Source organism: Nipponia nippon, unplaced genomic scaffold (assembly GCF_047370975.1).
Source record: "Nipponia nippon isolate SJK-2023a ecotype South Korea unplaced genomic scaffold, ASM4737097v1 scaffold_19, whole genome shotgun sequence".
Lineage (NCBI taxonomy): Eukaryota > Metazoa > Chordata > Aves > Pelecaniformes > Threskiornithidae > Nipponia > Nipponia nippon.
In genome coordinates this window covers 7,621,174-7,640,831 of record NW_028262335.1, presented here as the reverse complement: position 1 = coordinate 7,640,831, position 19,658 = coordinate 7,621,174, and the positions used below count along the sequence as shown (strand labels likewise).

The 19,658-nt window shown below is 42.1% G+C and overlaps 1 protein-coding gene across 12 annotated transcripts in view; it reads left to right on the top strand.

The window, feature by feature from the left end:
* The window catches only part of LOC148056030 (uncharacterized), a 178,853-nt gene that overhangs the window by 118,022 nt on the left and 41,173 nt on the right, over window positions 1-19,658 (top strand). Inside the window, exon 1 of one of the 12 annotated variants that reach the window (XM_087755591.1) lies at window positions 14,871-14,924. The exons of the other annotated variants lie outside the window; for them this stretch is intronic. The gene's annotated coding sequence lies outside the window, so the exon portion shown is untranslated. Of the gene's footprint in view, window positions 1-14,870; window positions 14,925-19,658 lie in introns of those variants that run through there. 12 annotated transcript variants of the gene reach the window in all.

Below are 19,658 nucleotides of genomic sequence, written 5' to 3'. Positions count from 1 at the left end.
AAGGACATGCTAGGTTCAGAGTGAAAGGGTCACGAAAAAAAGGAAAGAGACTCTTGTACTGCAGTTCAGGCATTGGTGTGGGATCTTCGGGCAAAAATCATGTCAGGTCAATGAAATCATATTGATGTATATCGTATCACAGAAGATGTTCCCTAGCATTTTATACCCACATTTTTCATTCATATAAGACAACATACAAAAAGAAATCAAAGGTGCCCTAGTTTTATGTTTGATTGCTTTGGGAGTGATTGTGAGTGGAAAGGACAGCGAGAGGGAGATGCAGGATATGTGGGCTGGTTCCATCAAGTCCTAATCACGCATGCAGATCCCCGATCTCCATTTTGAGCTACCACACAATTTTTCTGACACACGTCAGCTCTGGTCTGTTGTATCCTTATTACTCCATTTAAAATCTGCCTTAAACTCACACACAGGGAACTTCATTAACGCACAGATTTTGACCTGCAACAGACCCGCGCTCCCACACTCGTACACGGACCCTGCTATGTTTGCATCACAGATGTAACCCCCTGCTTTCCCAGTACTTGTGCCCCTTCCTGGCCTTCCCATTGACTTGTTGCCCAGCTATTTTCACCCTTCAGCCCAGGTTGGAGTACGTCCTGCTGTTCTAGGCCTTAGGCCTGTTTTGATCGAAACCTGTTAGTCACAGCGAGGCGTGGTGATTTCTGTTCTAGACAGTATCGTTATATGGCAGTTAACGACCAGGACCAAACCACAGAATTCATGGGTGCCTCCAAAATGAAATTACTTCAGTGCACTGGATAAACTGCTATCTATGCACCATTTCATTACAATGCTGGATGTATCTCATGGACGGAACGGAATAAACTTAACGAACACAGCAGTACTTTGCCATGCATAACTCTCTAGTGAAACTGATACTGGCTTGTTGTTTAGTTAAGTTTGCAACAAGGCAGGATGTGTGGTACAGAGAATGGAAAGCGCTGCAGCCCCCATTATGAATGAGAATGGGTGTCTATTGTATGGGGCAGTCTCCATCGATTCTGACTGATTGCATACATTCCAGCTAAAATGGTAATTCGGCCTAGTCTGAGGGCCATGGGGAGTGATAAACACTGGCAAGTGAACTTGATGTCGACAGCAGAATCCAGATTGCCATAGAAATTACCAGTGTGTGTCTGTTGTTATTAGAGATTTAACCAGATGACCTGACAATAATTAATGGGGAGCTAAATTGAGAAGGTCTGTCTCCCTCTGGAGAACCATCCCTGAACGCTAGCTGTTCTCACCGAGTACACATATCCTGCATGCTCTGCATAGGAGAGAGCGTTTGCACTCCTTGCATTTAATACCCGAACGGATGTGAGAACTTGGTGGGATGTGACCTCATGTCTGCCCAGAGACGGTGCCTAGGGAAAGAGCAGGAATGCATATGTTCCAGGAAACGATATGCATTGCAAGGTCATTTGTGACCAACTGTAAAGAGGTAATGCCAGAACAAGGCTTTTCCTTGGCTCAGACCCACCTGCAGACACAAAGCCAAGCAAAAGCCAGGGCCGTCAGCTTGCAACAGGCTCATCTGTCCATAGCCACTCTTGAGTTTCCCGGTGAAAAGATTTTGTGCCGAACTGCTCAGCAGTGGTTGCTCTGGCAGAGGAACGCAGTTCCTCTTGGATGCATAATCCTGATGTTTGTGTTCTCAGTGCCTCTGCTCCAAAGGACTCAGAAGATTCCACTGCATTTCAATAATTTAATTCATAACCTCTAGAAAGATAGGTGAGCATTCTTATTCTCTAGATAGGTCACCAAGGCATCCAAAGGTGACACGGTTTACCTAGGACATAAAAGACCCAGAGTATGGACTAGAAGTCTGACTTCGTGTCTTCTGGTGATGTTCAGAAATTCCTATTCAATTCCTTGTGATTTTAATGGCATTCGTAGAGCTCTGGGTCAGGCCCCAAGAACTTGTGCAGGTAAACACAGCCAAGCTGATGTTGTGTATTTAGTTCTGGACAGTTCTGGGCATTAAATTCTGCTTTACTGCAAGGTGGGGCAGGGGATAACACGTGGCAGACATGAATCCATAAACCGATATAGAATAATTGAGTCAACCCCATTTTATAGCTTTCATTTAATTGTTAACAATATTAGAATATAAACTAAGGATCCAAAAAAGTCAAAACTGCTGTGCTCCTAAGTGCTAAACACACGGTGAAAGGCAGTCCTAGCCTCAACAAATTTCCAGTCTAACTAAATGTACAGTATAACATAGAGGGCAGGAAAAGACACAGATGTTCGGAGCTCTCTCCCCAGGGAAATGGAACCAGGCTTCCCTGGGTCTCTAGCCAGGACCACATGGCTTCTCAGCTTCCCTTTCAAATTCTCCTTGTTGTTTTCTCTTTTCTCTAGCAGAGTTTTGTTGGATCAGGGTGGTTGGGGAATGGACGTGGCTATAAGCCTGGCTTGCTTTTGAGAGAAGAGTAGCTGCAAGCTTAGTACTTAGTCTCAGTTGTTCAGTTTCTGAATACCTCGGTTCCCATTTGTGCCACGGTGGGCTGACGCCTGTCCTGGGGACACTTTATTTGTCATCTGCAGTGTCCTGTGGGGACTCAAGCCAATCATAGCCAGATGGCCTGGGGCCAGAATTGCTGGAAAACTGAATCACTAAGACAATCCCCTTCCATTTTACTCCTCACAACAGGTATCCAGTCTCAGCACCCATCCGGATGATAATTAAACCCTAGTACTAAACTCTCCCCTCTACTCTCTCACAGATCTTCCCCTGAATAAGATTTCAGTCTTCAGCTATCCCCTTCAGTTGCAGGGTAAGAACAAATTAGTTTCCAGTTTTCTACATAGGTTTGTGTGTGTGTGCGCGTATCTAAATAAACAGACCAATATTCTGGTAACCGAATTGCTACCCTCCCCTTCCCTGCCTCAGGAGCATCTTGTTCCCATCTCCCTCCAGCAGAATAGCGAGCCAGAATGAAATGCCTGATTCCTAGTAAGTACTGTCAGCACAGCAGCTGGGGAGCAGAATATCTGAGGGAAATGCACAAGTGCACTGGCATTTCTTTATTTCCTGGGGATATTTATGCAGGACAGACCTCAGAGCGCAAGTGCACTTGATGCGTCTGTCAGCTACGGGCGGGAATGAGACGGTGACACAGGCTGTACTGTGCAGTTTTTGCTCAGAGCCCCCGTTAACTGCCACAGATGGACCCCAAGGCTCTGAAGGCTACTATGATTGAATCGTCATGTCTGACTACTGCTCGTGGGAGGCAAACAACCATGCAAGGCTGGCACTGTGGAACAAGATTAACTGCGATCACTGATTTGATTATTGTGCTAGTTCTCAGGTCCATAACTCTTGAGGATCACTTAGCTCATTGAGCCCTAATTCTATAACTGAGAAAGGATTAATAAGCAGCTTACCACAAACTACTACCCTTCCTCCTCTCTGCCTACAGTGTGCACAACCCTTTGAAGATGACAAGCCTGGGGGAAACAGTGTGGTGTTCGGCTAAGACATGGCAACTAGCAGTCTTGGCTCTGTTCAAAACTGTTCTTTTCATAGGCTTTAGTAATCATTTAGGAGCTTCAGCCTACCCCAGATGTGCTTTATGTGAGGTAATTAGAACTGGAAACGTCTAAGGCTTAGAGAAGTCTACCAAGAAGTCCTTGTTTCCTTGTGCCCTTAACAGACTGTGTGTTATCAGTGCAAAATCCAATTCTGATAGATGCTCAGAATCTCATAATCACTCTCTGAATGCCTCTCTGTAATTGGCTTTATTGCAGAGAGCTATTTACACTTTCTAGGACCCTGCATTTTTTAGCCCACTTGTTTATATCTGGACTTAACTTTCTTATGCTTGTACAGTGTTTCATATGTTGGATCTAAACCAGAACCACGCAGTTAATGTCACTTAATATCCCCATGATCTAGTAAATAGGATCTTTATCTGAACTGGCTTCTCTTTTATTCAGCAAAGTTAGTTTACAGCTGATGAAGTTTTGCATGAAATCAGCAGCCCAGTTTTACTTCGTCTGCTGCCATGCTAGCTTGTCTGATGAAGATTCAGCATGCTGGGATCACTCCAATATCTGCACCATCCTCCCGTTCCCCTGTTAGGATTATCAAAACTTGCCACTGCTAATCCAGGATTACAGATTAAAAGTTGAATATTGTTTAGCTGGTTATACAGAAATGGCAGGGACCCTGTTTGGTTGTTCTAACTGCTTGGTTTCTATAATGTTTCCTCCTTAAGGAATTAACACATGGTTCCTGGAAAATGAGATTTGTGTTTCCACCATCAGATGCAAACACCAAAGCAGTGAAGCTTCTTTTGTTTGAAGTGGTGAAAAAAAGGTTTCACTGCTAGCTAATATGCAGAGGTGCATGTTAGGACACCGAGCTTTTTGGGGGGCCTTGGGGAAGTGATGGCACCTTGGTACCTCAGCTTCTCTCTCTGCAGAACGCACAATAACCTCTCAGGAAACTTTATTATTATTTATAGTGTGCTTTTCTCCTCTAGGAAAATTCCCTGCAAAAAGGTAATTTCACCATGTGTCAAAGGTATAGTTCTTTCTTCTTTACTAAGGCAGATTCGCCTTGACTTCTCTGGGAAGTTTGCCTGAGCAAACAGTGAGGAAAGCCTAAATCAGGTTTTAATTGTCCATGACTTGCTGTTTCTGGATTTTCCCAGCTCATTCCTCCCTAAACTTTAAACATCCCCATGCTCCCATTTCCTGTAAACTTTTCAGAGTTTCTGTTTCCACTTAAACTTTCCATGTTCTAAAGAGTAAAGGTCCGGTGTTCAGAACTGGGTACATGAACGACAGCAGCCTGGATCCCACTATTTAATTGCAGCTCCTCTTCCTGGGCAGACGCCTGGCCCTCCACTCATGGGGCTAAGGACAACTGCTACTGTACAACATTGCTACAGGAAACGAGCACCTATGTCTGTCATCGTGTCTCGTTCCTGTTTCACACAGAAACCCAGGCTAATCCTGCAGAGACGCCCCGACGGCTGCTGTCTGAGACACCGACTGCAGTTATTTCCTGTGGGTATGCACCTGGGCCCGCGAGCTCAGCATCTGTCTGCTCCGGGGGAAGAGGAAGAGGGAGGAAGAGGAAGGGCTGGGTTAGCGGTCATGCAAGAGGCTGGTTTGCTTCCCAACATGCTGCCTCCATCAAAGTGACACGCTGAGTAATTAACAGCCCCTTTCCACAGCTAGCAACACCAGACAGGGGAGATCTTTGTTCTTGTTTGGAGGGCCAGGGCTACAGGAGAAATTAGGATACACAGAGATGAGAGCAGTTTGGCATTGTTCCACCAGTACACACTGTTTTATTAATAGGAGCAGCACATGTTTCTGAGCCATGGAGCCAGCCAGACACTGCAGCAGCAGCAGCAGCAAGCCGGGACTCTCTACCTACTGCTGTCACGCAGTAACTTAACCACCAGCGCACAAGGCAAGTTGATGCCCTACTGTGAGGAGGTAATGGAAGTGAAAAAGGAACAACAGTCATGAAGTTGTTCCAAGCAGGAATTTATTTACCAAGAACTGGTCTTTTAGGGTAGCTACTTCCTAAAGCTGTACTGACTTTGGTGGAGTTCTAGGCGGATGATTTGTCCCTGAGTTCATTTGCATAGTTGTAGTTGAATCAGCTATTATTTCTACCAGTGAAATACATATGACCTCTATTGACTTTGAAGCTCCAGAACCAAAAATATTAACCAATTGTGAAATGCTTCTGATACGTGAAATTGGACTTCGCAGACTTTCTACAGCAAGCACATTGTCTTTGGTGGCATTAGAGCACAGAATACTGGGCTCCGATAACTTTATTCTACCATTTCTTCAGTACATGCTCTCAAGCAAATAACACTCCCAGCCCACGTCAGGGGCTTTCACCGTCCTCACCACTATAGTGCCTGACCGTCTCGCAATCTATAATGTATTTACCTACTCCTTGTCCTTGTTAAATATGAGAGAATTGTTCTTTCAGCATTGTAGAGAGGAATCTGACACCCTGGAAAGCTACATCAGTTGGCAGAGCTCATATGGAAGATCTGTGTTGACAAAGGAGAGTGAATACAACTCTCCCAGCTGCTGCATTAGTGTTGTAATCGTTGCACTGGCCTTCACTGCGCTTTGCTAAGCAGCTCTCACACTTCAGCAGCAGAGATCCAAATTTTAAAAATATGTTATGCTTTTTGAATGCTTCAATTTGTCCCTACAACATTCTCCATAGGTGATAATTTACAGCAAATATGGCATCTATACATATTGTTAATTATTTCTGTTTCGGTTACGTCAGCTTCTTTTTCACAAATAAGTTTCATTTATACCAGTTTTTTCCCCAATAGGCTTTATTCTTCTGCCTTTAGGGAGGTATTCAGATAGCCAGTCAGTTGTTAAAATGAACCAAGCTCATCTTCCTTCATTTGTCTTTTTTCCTATTTGCTTTTTAGAAAAAGTTATGATAGGTAAGACTGCCACCAGTATCCCTATCTAATTTAGGTTAATTCTGTGCAATTTATGCATGCAGACAAGTTCAAGGGAGAAAAAGCCATCAGTAGCCCCCTTTATTTGGTAAGGTTTTTATCTTATTGATTAGTAGAAAAAGCAGGGGCATCCCAATGTTATTAAATTGCTCAGTATTCCTTCTGTTCAGGAGCTGCTATTGTGGAAACAGCACTCCATAGCCTGCTTGTTTTTTCTTCACAGCTGATGTGCACCAAATTGTTTCTCTAATTGACATAATCTGTATTCTGTTCTCATTCGATTATTCCCACCTACAAATATTCTTCATAAGTCTTCATCCATGAAATGACCTGCTATAATGCAAGCTGTCCCAGTGAGCCCACTGGAACTGGTACTTACATGAGTAAGGCTTACAGCACTTGATCCCAAGCTATTTAGACTTTAGTCACTCGGTTACTGTCTAGTCCTACCGGGAGGCAGGATGACTGTACACAACAGAGCAAACTAGGAACATTTGATTCACCATCACAGATTCTTTTGCCCATGTCTGCCTATTTGATTTAAAAATATATACATGCCAAGGGGCTTGATATGTCTCTTGTGCCCCATTTAGCATCTGCTGAGGATCCCAGAGCAGCCTGCAGTGTAACACAAGTCACTGGAGGATAGATCTGATAGAGGGAAAAAACAAAGCAATTGATACCCTCAGGCTCCAGAAGTCTTCAAACTGGTTCTTGCTGACTACAGGCAACAACGCAATTTATGGCAACATGGTTGAAAGTTCCTTTTATTTCAAAGCTGCTAAACCCTCCCTGGCACTTAAAGTCACTTTTCATAAGGCAAACCCAGCGAGCTTGCTGGTTCCCAAGATCTCAGCCCCAGGAAGCTTTTAACAGGAGTCAAAAGAGACATTAAGCACTGGGGAGGAATCAGGGCGACATAAAACAGAAATTAGGGTTTAACACGGGGCCATGAGGAGCTCAGTAAAGAAGTGACAATTTTTTCATGTGTTGTTTCCTTTCTATGGCATTTCCCTCTCGGTCAGACCTTCGGTATAGCTTTTCCCGTGGAAGTGGCCCGCTTGGTCCAATGAATGAAGTGCACTCTGCAGATGGAAGCTGGGGTGTTTGGAAGCGGGTGTTTGGAAAGTGGTAGCCAGATTATTTTATTTTAAGGCTCTATTGCAGCAAAAGGCAGGAAAACAGACAGGGGGAGAGTAGTGAGTGGTTCACTGGCACCGATTGTCTACCACAGCAGGTTCAGCACTTAAATTTGAGTGACTTCTCTCTCCAGATGGTTGGTGGGAGCTGACTACCCAGATCTTTGCATAGCATGCTCCATAATGAAAACGTATGGCATCACTTGCTATCTTTTAAAAGCTTTTTTCTTCAACCCAAGTATAGCTCACTGTATTATGGATCCCTTCTTTGCCTGATGCAGAAAAAATGGGTATCTGTCATACGCCTAACCAGGGACTCTGAGCTAGGAGTTCCTTTATTTCAAGACAGACTAACTCATGCTTTTACAACTGCATAATTCTGCCATAATATAAGTGTAGTCTTCCTGTCCTTTTGCTGCTGCCACTGCTGCTCTCTTCACTTCCACTGTAACTGAGGCTTGTTTCTCTCCCAAGCCATGTCATAAAATCATTCTGAAAAACGCAGAGGATTTACACTGTTTAAAAAACCTCTTTTCTTAACATCCAACTATCCTGATTCTCGAAAAACAATAAACAATGTAGGAAAATTTACTAATTAGAAGTACCCTCAAGAAAAACATGTCACAGAGAAACTGATAGAATGCCCTTAATTTTACATACTATGTTGTCAGTTTGCATGCTTTTCTCTGACCTAAATATTCAGTGTAACAGGTGATTCATATACAGTCACTGATTCTATGAGAACTGAGAAATTCAAGTAATCTAAAGAATGTATCTTCGTATCCTCTCACAAAGCAACAGTTATTTTATGGAAGGCAAACAGACTTATAGAGGCGTCATCTTCAGAAATGCTGGATAGAGGACATTTCCAGTTATGCCAGGGTGCATACCAGTGTCTGGCGTTTCCAGAAGTGCAGTATAATGTTACTTGCCCAATAGTAGCTAGGGATTTTGCCTGAATGAGGAACAGAACTATATTATTCTGAGTTCTGGTGCCCAAACCAAACTGCTAACCTCAATATTGTAAAACAGAGAAAAAAGTCAAATAGGTTTTGCTCTAGTATAAGCTACGAGCTGTAATTCATTGTAACTCAGGTTCAGATAAAATTATCATGTACACATCTTTATATGTATCAATCCTCAGTGACATCTTGACTGGCATCTTGTCTGAAGCACCCGGGTCACTAAGCTCTGCCCATGTTCAATATAAATCGGTTTCCACATTCTATAAGTTAATTTTCTGGATATGAAAAAACACAAACCTGCCCTCTTTAATATGTCCCCAGTAGTCCGAGTGACCTTGTTTGTTTGTTTGTTTGTTTGTTTTCTCAATGGTGTCAGAATTTTGCATTTAAATCATTAGACAAACCTGGGTTAGACAGAATTCTACTGACTCCTTTCCAGGCAGAAGTAAGTCTAAGTTCCTAGACAGCCATTCTCATGCTCCAGTTAACCTCAGCTTATGTGTTACACGATATGTGTGACGCACTGGATTCCCTTTGTTTCCCCCACTTTTTATTTCCATCCGAGATGTGGCGTGAACTGGGAAATGCAATCAATGAGAAGAATGTACAGGAAATGGAAGCCATAAACAAAAATGACTGCTCGAGCCTCAGCGAGGTCTGGAGTACAGTTGTTGAAACAAACCACTGGTGACCCAGAAAGATCTGAAGCTAAACAGAACGCTTTCAAGATGGAAATGTGGGACAAAGATGGCATCGATGAGTTGGTAATGGCCTCATCTTTTCTTTTGTAGACTCTGTTCCAGATGTAGCTTTAAAATAATAGCAGCATGTTGGAGCCACAAAAGGGCAAGCCTGAGAGTCAGAAAACCTTCATCTATTGTGAGACTGACATTGTGACTTTGTCTTTCTAAACCTGGAGAACTATCTTTTAAAAGATCCCAATAGCCAGAGCTGGAAGCGCGTTATCAGAATAATTCAGCTTCCATTTCAGGACTTGTAAATACAGACCTTTACAGTCTATTTGTGGGGCATATAAAAAGAAGAAACTACCTAATGCTGATGTCTTGAGATGTGCTACACAGGAAAGACTGTTCTTCCCAGCCTTAAAAATCTATAAGCCTGTGTAAGCGTCCAGATATTCAGCAACAAGAAGCTTCAGGCTTTATCCATTAGCACAAGGTGAACAGGGAAATTGTATTATTCTCAAGAAACAGGGTATAATGAGGAGATATTATGTGTTGTTCTCAATGGGAGATACTTGGGTTTGAACTTTGGAAAATCTGGATGCTTCTCACAGATGTTAAAAAGAAAACATAGGGGTTTGGATTCTGACTTATGGTGTAGATGCTAAGCCAGCTTGAAAATTTTGGCATCAGTTATCTCAGGTTTTAAACAAGGGCTAATGAGATTTTTCCCCTTTTTTTGAGGCTAAATGCCACTAAATGCCAAAGTTCACTACACCTACTTAAATTAAAAGTTTGTTATTTAAACAATAAAGGCAACATCTAGAATACCCTTCATTGTCTCAGGCTGGCCTAACTGTACAGAAAAAGTTACCAAGCAGGTATTTGTAGTTTGCGGACAGTTTGAAGCAGCCATCCGTCACAGTGACGGTGTGTTTTCTAGGGTTTGTGTGACAGGGCTCCTAGGATCTGTTCTCAGTTCTGCCTTTCATTTTGCTGTTTGATCTTTGGCAAGTTACATCACTTTTCTGCCTCCATCTTCACAGCAGTGAAATGCAAAGTGTACATTTGTGTCTGTGAGGATATCTGGGATCTGTGAGGCCTAAAATTAATTCAGCAAAGAGCTCTGATGATTATGATAGTATTCCAGAGTAGGATACTATATATAGGGACAGTGCCAAGTTTCAGTTCTTTTCTTTATGTAATAGAGAGCACAATGGTAAAAATAATCCAGTTATGATAAACTGAGGTGGACTGAAAACTGGCTGCATGGCTGGGCCCAGAGGATTCTGGTCAGTGGCACAACGTCCAGTTGGAGCCACATCAGTAGTGGTGTACCCCAGGGGTTGATACTGGGGCCGACAGCATTTAGCATCTTCACTGATAACCTGGATGATGGGGCAGACTGCACCCTCAGTAACTTTGCAGATGACAACTAGGAGTGACTGGCAGACCAGATGGTTGTGCTGCCATTCAGAGGGACCTCGGCAGGCTTGAGAGTTGGGCAAAGAAGAACCTCATGAAGCTCAACAAAAGGAAATGCAAAGTCTTGCACCCAGGGAAGAGTAACCTCAGGCACCAGTACATGCTGTGGGCTGACTGGATGGAAAGCAGCTTTGCAGAGAAGAATCTTGGGGTCCCAGTGGACAACCAGCTGACCATGAGCCAGCAGTGCATCCTCACAGGAAGGCAGGCCAACGTCATCCTGGGCTACATGAGGAGGAGCGTTGCCAGCAGCTCAAGGAAGGTGATCCTCTCCCTCTACTCGGCACTGGTGAGGCCACATCTGGAGTGTCGACGTCTGGGCTCCCTAGTACAAGAAAGAGACTTCTTGTGTTCAATCTAGACATAAGAAAAAGCACTTACTGTGAGGGTGGTCAAACACTGGAACAGGTTGCTCAGGCAGGTTGTGGAGTCTCCATCCTTGGAAATATTAAAAATCCAACTGGACATGGTGCTGAGCAAACCACTCTAGCTGACCCTGCTTGAGCAGGGTGGTTGGACTAGATGATCTCAACCTCAGTGATTCTGTGATAAACTACATCCTTGTTTGTGTCATTATGAGGACTCATATGTGACTCAAAAATCCTTCTGTTCTAAGAATTTGAGAGTCTTAACATTAATTTAAATGGGAGTCAGATCAGGTTCCAAGATGTCAGAATGGCAGAATGCTCTTTATCTCGTAAAGCTCCGAGGCACCTTTTACTGGAATTAACTCTGGGCTTTTTTCCCTTCAGATATTCTCCAGCCTTTGCAAAGGAAACTGCAGTAACAAATCAGATTCTGCAGTAACACATTTTAAGTCCTGAAGCAAAATTCAGCAGTTTTAGAGGGACAGCATAAAAGGGAATGGGGTGGGGGAAGTGGGGTGGGAAGTATTTATAATCCCTTTAATATTTTAAAATTTAATTATTTCCAAATTGGGTTAGCGAGACTGACAAGAATACTGCGTCTAAAGCATGGAGCCCAGAGGCAGCATTGGAAAATGAGAGGAGAAATTAATAATAAAAAACCCCCTATTGCTTCAAGGCAGCAGACTGGAACACTGACATTCCATTACTCCGTCTGTCTGCTGAATTCATTTAGCATCTGTGGCCTAAATAGGCTAGTTTTAAAGAGGCATGCTCCAGTTTTTATGTTGGAAGGGGGCGGGGGTGGCAGAGGATTTTTCTTCATTGAAATCTGTCTCAAGAAGGCACATCAGCTTATAGTTAATAGGGTAGCGTAATGCTAACCTCTTAGCAGTTGTAGTTAAAATAATATCTTGGAGTGGGTGGTAATGCCTTACAGATTGGGGTCTGCATCTAGCATTTGGGCCGCTGCAGTTAGATTTCTGAGGGCAAAGCCGGAGCAATACCGTTGTGTATGTAATGGAAGCACTAGGTCTAAATCTGTAAAGGCATGACATCAGCCATCGCTAAAGTACAGCCATTTCCAGCATCTCTGTACTCAAGGTATTAAAAGTGCAGATTGTCAAACCGTTTTCCTTACCTCTTCTCTGAAAAACACAGTCTTGTCCAGCAGCACGGCATTCCTTGACACAAACTGTTCTCTTTCAGGAGTGCCACCCCAGGCATCACGGCAGCAATTGCTGAAACACACATTTTCTTCCTCGGGATGCTCCTTTTCAGCTGCCAGCTCCAGCCACCTTTGCACGGCCTTTGTAAGATCTAAGATCAAAAGCCTGAGGCAGGCTGTTTGCAGTATTACAGAGAACTTCGGTGCACATACTGGAGGCTAGATAGATGGCTTGACAGCAGGCTGGAAGGGAAAGAAGAGAATGATTCTCCACTTTATTTCCTAGAAACCTACAAGTGTTTCACTTCTGGGTATTTTCTGAAACATCTGGATACCAGGAGGATAAAAGGTACCAGTGTAACCTCCCAGTAAGATCAATTGTTTAAAGCTTTCTGTGTATTTCCAGTCTTCTTTGGCTTCCTTCCCAAGACTACAGAAACAGGTCTGTGAATTTCCTTGGAGTAGAATATAATGTATTCTGTATAGTTCTATTTTTTCTGTTTCCATTTTATGCAAATAATCTTTGATTCCCTTTCCCCTAATTCATCATCTTCAAGGTCTTTGTGTAAATTATGCAGAAAGGAAAACCATGGATTTTATGGAAAGTCATATATAAGCTGTTAAAACTGGCCTTTTCTCCTCCTCCTCATTGTTCTTGGCTCTCAGTGTGGATTTTATCAAAAGGTTTTGTTGAGTTTAATGGAGATTACCCAACAGACAGCAGGCATGATAAAAAAATTTACTGATGCAGTCTACCATGAAACACGGCCGTGCTTTTTGATTGCAAGCATATAGGGTCTTATCCAGCAAGAATCTCAGAGCTACCTGCAGAGTCCGAGTCTTCAACTCTCATTAGCTCAGTGAATCCCCGTGGGCTCTTAGACCTTATTAACTGTCAGCTGGTGGAGAATGACTTCGTCCAGTCTTGAAGGAAAGAGGAAAGGCTAGATCCTCTGATTTCTTTAGGTAGTGTGCTGGGAGTAAGACCTCGTGAACTGCCCAGAGTTGCTATCTAGTTTGCTGTCAAGGAGATACTGCTGATTTCTGAGAAAATTTAATCTGGCTAGTATTTTGGATCTGAAGAGAATCTTGCCTATTGTCATCCAGCCATAATCAACGCTGACACAGGCATCCTCCAGCAAAAAAAACTCCTGCCCTAAAAATGTATTCACAGTTTTATTCCTTTCGTTGGCTTTTTTTTCCCATTATTGAATACCATCATCGTCTCCTCCTTTGGTCATCTTCTGCTTGATTCTGCAGACACTGAAGTCACAGCTAAATTGGCGTAAGAATGTAGTTGCTAAGTGTAAAGATGCATTCATGCTTCTTGAGATCATCCACTTACAGCCTCTACCCTGGCTGCTACTACAACTGTGTACTCTGTAAACTTTTTTGCTTTGTCCTGAACTAGTTATTTATGCTTCCAGGGGGGCTATCTTCTTTTTTTTGCATTTCAACAGAATTGAGAATAAATACCTGGCTTGCATCTTCCCAAGCACGTGTGCTGCAGGGAAGTCTAACTAAGGAGAGCCAGCCTCCGGAGAGTTGCTTTTAAAAAATTGTATTATTCCTTCTTTCTCCCATTAGGCAGCAGTCCAGCCAAATTTACCTTTGCTTTTACTTAAACGTATTTCTTTTCTATTCGTTTTATACAGCAACAGTCTGGCCTTAGGCAAATCTCCTGGGAGACTTGGTTAAAATGCACCTGTGCTACACAGGCAAACATACATTACAAAGTTGATGTTGCTCTCTCTTGGCTAAAACAGTAATATTTCACTATGGCTCATGCTCCTCCTCACAGGTCTTAAGGGATTCATCTCCATCACAAAGGAAATGTCCTGTAGTGTTGAAAGAGGACTTAATTTCAGTTATCATTATTTCACAGAATGAGAACTGTACAGTTATAAATCACCAGAGAATTTTCTGCAGTTTTCATTGAATTCTTTCTGCTTTGGGCTGACAACTATTTCTTCCAACTCACAGCCTTTTCTACTAAGCTTCCTTCTTTCTTTAACCTCTCACCTCTGCCTTTCCTTTTTTCTCCATGTAGAGAAATAACTCCCAATTAGACCCATGCCCAAAATTATCCAAGTTTGCTTGCTATCTTCTTATTCCCTTTGCTTATGTATCTTAATGGCATTGTCTGCCTTGTCTATGTTGATAGCAATCAATTCTGTAATCATATCAAAACTAGCACAAGAAGACCTATTTTTGGTGAGCATATACATATTACTGTTAGAGATATGATTGTTAGTGGTAATAATAAATCATGGGTTGCAGTGATTTCACTGACTTGTATTTAACTTGTATTTGAGAGGTTCCATCTCTTTAAGAACTTTCCTTTAGGGAGTAGCTTAGTTCATTTTTCTGAAAAGAAGCAACGCCCTCCCCCAGGTTGTTTCTTGACTGAAGTAATTGCTGTGACTCCTCAGGTCCCAGACAACCAACAGATAATTAGTTCCAATTAAGGTCTCTCACAGGTGTTTGTGAAATTGCCATTAGGAAGCAGCAGTTTCTCCTGAAAGGTGAGCTGAATAGTGGGGAAGGGAGCACCAAAGATCAGAGCGAGATGAGGAACAGCAAGAGATTGATCCTGGTACAGTGGTGGTTTTTGTTTAAGCAGGGGTATGTATGAGATATCTTTTTTTTACTTTTAGAGATGTGACTGCTCAGTGTGGGTTCTTGTTGGGCTTTTTTTCCTATTAAAAAAAAAAAAGGGGCAAGCAAGAAGTAATCTTAGAGTAACCCAGTGTGTGAGCTATGCTGAAGAAAAGCCCAGTGAACACACAGTGCTTCAGTTTTACCATGAAGTAAGCCAGGCAGATCAGTCTCAGTAGGTTACTGCTCTTGCCTGGTTCACCTCATAGTAAGTCTGAACTAATGTGTCTTCCTTGCAGAGAGTTGGTGTGCATTAGGTAAGTTGAGCTTGAGTTGCCTAAGAACTCCTAAGTAAAGCATAGGGTCTGACATTTTCTTCTGTTGGCTTTTTACTGATGTGACTGTTGTGTTTGTCAAAGCTGCTTCTCATCCTCGTCTGATGAAGAGAAAGGATCATGTCTGTAACTAGCTTTAGCCTGTTGCTCTGTACAGGAGGCAGGAGGGAGTTACAGAACCTCCATTTGAGGAAAAAAAGTATCTATAAACCTGACATGTGACTAAAACCACAAAAAAAAAGCTGCAAGTTTTAATTTCTTTCCCAATTGTCATTATTTCTCTTTGTCTGCCCTTAGTGGTGGTGTTTGTTATGTGATCTTTCTAATTATATACTGGCATTTTTTTTTTTTAACAAAAATGCACTGTTTCAGATTTGCAGGTTGCAATGGATGCTGCTCTGTGCTTGCATCTCGTTATTGCATTGCACTGAATTTCAGTTTGTGGCAGTAGTTTGAGCCAAAATAGTGTTTTTTATTGTAGACTGCAGGAAGTAAGTGTATGTAAAACACCAGTAATGTTAATCTCGTCCCAAAATTGTGCCAGCATTGCTTTACCTGCTATTGTAGTTAAGTAACGTAGACTCCTCCCCCCATACGGTTTACACAGAGGCTCATTTTCACTTACGCAGCTGGGAAGAGTAACTACTTGAGTGGCAGTCGTTACTGAGCGGGACTGCTAACCTGGGCTCTCTGGACTTGTTACCTGTGATCCTAGAAGGCCCCTTTGAGCTCTCTGTAGCTGCTGTAGGCAGGGCGCTCTGTTTGGGCTATGCCAGTACGCTGTATGCTGTGGGAGGTAAGTGGACACCCTCGGGAAAGACTGGAAAGCTTCATGGCTGAATATTGCACGGATTCAAGTATTCTTCTGTCTTTTTGTCACCCACGAGCTCCATCAAACCTTCCACGGCAGCAGACACAAAGAGAAGAAAAATTGAATACATTTTCTGAATTTTGAAGGCAGGGCAAGCTCTGACAGCAGTTTGTCTCCCATTCCAATTGGAATGACGAACCCTATCAATATTTAAAAAGTAACTGATGATACCTCAGACAGCTATAATCATCAAAGCATTAAAAAACTTGTTTAAATATATTCCTACCTGGGAAATGCATAGGACTGGATGAACTAAAAGGTATTAGTCTCTCTTAGAAAAGCTGCTATATCTGGCAGGATTTTTGAGACCACCTGGGATATCTTACTGTCCACTGATTTTGGTGGCAGGTAGCTACCTGTGTGCTCTTGAAAATCTAAGTACTATCTACAGGTTTAGACACTTAAACGCTTCTAAAAGCTATGCACTTGATCCTGTGCCACTTGCCATGTACTCTGCCTCATTACAGAAGTGGAGGATAGGTGCAACCCAATCAAAATATCCTGGTTTGGTTGAAAATTGGAATATTAAGGTAGTGCTTATTTTAATCCAGCCATTTATCTGTAACTTATTCTGTGTCTATATTACATGCCTTCAAGGGTAGTAGCAAGTTAGCCCATGTAGCCAGTTTAGCTCAATTTATGCATCTTTCTGACACACATTCAAAGAAATGAATTTGCGATCCATATGGAAATAACTTCATGATACAGGGATCATGTACGTTGCCTTTGCAACGTAACATGCAGTGAAATCCGTAATGTAACAGGTCTCTGTGGTGGGAGAGGAATGAAATGCCACCTATTTCAGTTGTTTGCAATATATGGTCTCTGAAATGTGTTTGTTTTCTGAGAAAAAGCATTGGAGGTATCTTTTATCTAGATGTAATACCCAGCTGTTAAGCAATTATGTTTTCTTGCTTATGAGATCTGTAGCTTATTGAGGAGAGGAGAAAATGACACAACCTGTCTTGCGATTGCTAGCTTGTTCCTTTACTCTGCCTCACACGGGCTGTATTCCTTACACGACAGTCTCCGTGCTGTGGCTGGGATCAAGCAGGAACAGCAGACAGGTTGTTAGTACTGACTGAAGCTAAACGGGAATCGGCTGAGTAGAGGGTAAGTTTGGTAGGCCATGCAGGTGAAAAAGATACCTGGTTTTATATGGTGGGGTTTGAGGCAGCAAATTGTGACTAGAAATTGCGTTCTGTTCTGTCACTCTTGTTTCTGTGTTGTGCTGCCTTCTCCTATGGTATAATATCCAGTTATGAGAATGAGGACATATGGAGAATGCAGAGAGGCAATCTAACTCTTGGGTGAAAATTATACGACACGTTTTCCTGTTGTTTCCATAATTAATTTGATATTACAGGCTTTACCAGTATGATTATTTCTACTGACTTCATTTCGTTAAACACACATTGAGGAAAACAAGTGTTTCAATTTACTGACTTTCTTAAAATTGTACTGTACGTGAAATTGTTCCTCTGTCTTGGTGTTTGGCACGACAAAGAATAGCAAAGTTTTCCCAGGCGAGGATAGGCATATTTTGAATAGTGTGCAGCGCTTTGTTCCATCTTATGTTTTCTATATGCTACATCCTCCAAAAAAGGAATCATGTTTTAATAACTGGAAGACTATTTACTAGTTCCTATCTTCTATCTATAAATCTAGAAACTTGATCACTGGGAGTCAAAGTATGTGGGCTTCAGTGGCACAGGAAATGTAATTGTCTCTTAAAAACTTCTGGGGAGGGGAAAAAGTATATCACAATCTATTATTAGCCCAAAAGAAAACCATTCTTTTTCCTTTTTTCTATTTTTTTTTTTTTTTAACCCAGGAATATCTTGTGACATAACTCAGCCACTTCTCATCCTGACTGTGTGTAGATTTTTGGGCCTTAAACCTGTCACTTTTCTCAGATTGCAAAATTCCTAACTTTATTCACAAAATGGCACTGGCCTGAATACAAAGTGCCACACTTTATGTGGGAGGAAGAAGACAGGAAAAATGTTGTGGCAGGTGGCTTAAAATAAATAAGAATAAAACAAGCTCTGTTTGAAACTGCTTGGAGGTTTGAAATATTTGAAGCAGTCTCTGCAAACCCGGGTTGCTTTGGAGAGCACTTGTGAGAAGATCACTTGCAATTATTGTATGGTTTTGCAATTTTTTTGCATGGATATTATTGCGAACAACACAGTGTGTGTGCATTTGCATCCTAGGAGATACATAAACTAAGCTCAAAATACCACACCAAGACCCTAATTATAAATCCAGATATAGGGTACATATCATGGACCTGTATGTTAAATATAATGCACCTGAGACTAGGATTTGGCCTTAAAGCTATAGTTTTGCTTAAGTTTTTTCTCTGCCTGGATTATAATTTTAGTAATGTGAATAAAAAACTGTGCAGATGCTAACCAGATGCTAATATCAAACTGTAGTTCAACATGTTTCCATGTAATAACTACAGTGTTACTATGGTGATAACAGATTCACTAGAGGTTTGATTTAATAAAGCAGGATTGCATGTTAGTATCTGTACAGTTGCCATAGTTTTAGCCAAACAATTGTGCTTCTTCTGACTGAATTGATGGTGTTGCCACTGAGTTTAGTTTCCCTCGTAAATCTCTCTTTCAGGAATACATTTGCTATGTAAGCAGGTTCTAGTATATTGCTTTAATTGACCTCTCTCCTCTCCAATGGCAAAAAGAGAATAGTTTTGAATATGAGCACAAAAGCCATTTTGCTTAGAGGGGTTTTTTTCCTGTCCTTCTCTCTCTTTTTTTTTTTTTTTTTCTTCTCCAAATGCTGCATTTGACTTCAGCTTTAAAGATATTTAGGCCGACTGCCCAAGACTTCCCAAGAAGTTAGAATAAGCAAAGAATCTAAATTGGCTTTGACATGAGATCACTTGTACTTTACAAGTGGCAGAAAAGGATGTTCAGTTTTATTGCCACCCATCCAAGAAACCAAGGGATAGGGGCTTGTATGTTGTTATTTTAAGCTAATCAACTGCAATCTGATGGGTATTGAAGGCCAAATTCTGCTGCAAGATCTGCAGTTACCAGCTCAATAGCTTTGTGGTGCTGGTTTGAACACGCCCCAGGAGAACTGCATATACTTTCGTTCTTGCACTTCGGTTCTGATCTTCCTTGCCCTGCATCCTGTCTAATCATTTGCAGATCTACAGGGCAGCTACCAGCACCGTGAGAAGAGAAAGCAATAGAGTTTCCACTCGCAGCGCTCTGTAAAGACACAGGAAAGTTACGTCCAAATGAGTCAACTTCTTCCCTGACCTCAGACCCAGTACTATTCCTTTTCTAACAAGTGGAAAGCTTTGCCGCTTTTTATGGTGCAGGATCTTCTTAACCCTCTGTAGCTCCACTTACATCGATACGGTTGCATGAAATGGAGGGCGGTGCGTGGGTCAGAACTGGGAACTCATCTGTTTGCTAGGAGACCAAGAGGAGCTTTTGGCTTCTTTTATGTCTTAATAATAGAAGTAATGATAACAATAATTAATAACTATAATGATAGTGATCACCTTCCAGCTGA